Source organism: Galeopterus variegatus, unplaced genomic scaffold (assembly GCF_000696425.1).
Source record: "Galeopterus variegatus unplaced genomic scaffold, G_variegatus-3.0.2 Scaffold4919, whole genome shotgun sequence".
In the NCBI taxonomy this organism is placed as follows: Eukaryota; Metazoa; Chordata; class Mammalia; order Dermoptera; family Cynocephalidae; genus Galeopterus; species Galeopterus variegatus.
In genome coordinates, this window is record NW_007731030.1 from 55,920 (window position 1) to 56,748 (window position 829).

General features: G+C 45.5%; 1 pseudogene; it reads right to left on the reverse strand.

The window, feature by feature from the left end:
• Positions 1–495, reverse strand: part of LOC103604018 — a 1,409-nt pseudogene extending 914 nt beyond the window's left edge.
• Positions 496–829: the final 334 nt, after the last annotated feature.

The following is an 829-nucleotide window of genomic DNA, read 5'->3' on the forward strand; positions in this document are numbered from 1 at the left end:
TTGCACAGTTAGTGTGCAGCACATTCAGGATCAAACCCAGGACATGTTTTTCCCTAGAACTCATGCCCTTAACCCTTGTGCCGGGAGAGATAATGAAGTAGTAGGAGAAGAGTCATTGGCAGGGGCTCCAGATAAAGAAGGACTTTCCACCCATCAAAATTCATTTTAGCTTGTCACCAGCACTGCCACATGGAGATAATTCATTAGGATGTCAAAATTGCTTATGTGAGCCATTAGGATCATCTAGTGCCCTGCCTCTGCCCCCAGCCCAGGCTCATGGGGCCACCTTTGCTTCCAGTTGGAAAGCCATTTAGGTATCTCCACAGAAGAAAAATAGGCATCCCAGAGAGTAAGATACCTGGAAGTGCCACCTCTCACTGTCTGTTGATACTTTCACATTGCTGAGCACCAGTCCCTTGTGATTTGCTTAATGAGCACCATTGCCAAGGTCCTGATGAGCTCTAGCTGCTCTTGCAAATTCAGTTTCTGGACCATAGTGACCTCTTGGAAGGCTTGTTCACCTTGTGCTATACCCTGCTCTTCCTAATCTAATGTCAACAAGACATTGGGTCATGACACTTGAAACACTTCCTCTTCCTTTGTGTTGAGAATCAGAGATAGGAACCACAGTTACGTGTAAATAAAAACATCACTGTTGTCAAGGATGAAGCTGAGCTGGAAAATGAGATTCAGAATGAGGTCAAAAGAGATGCTTCCTTTTTCTTCCCTAAAGCTGATTGTGGGCCCAGTATTTAGGGTTAGCAGGATGTAAGTAGGATATACACAGCAGACACTAATCCAACCAGCTTCCCTGAGGGCCATGACTGCC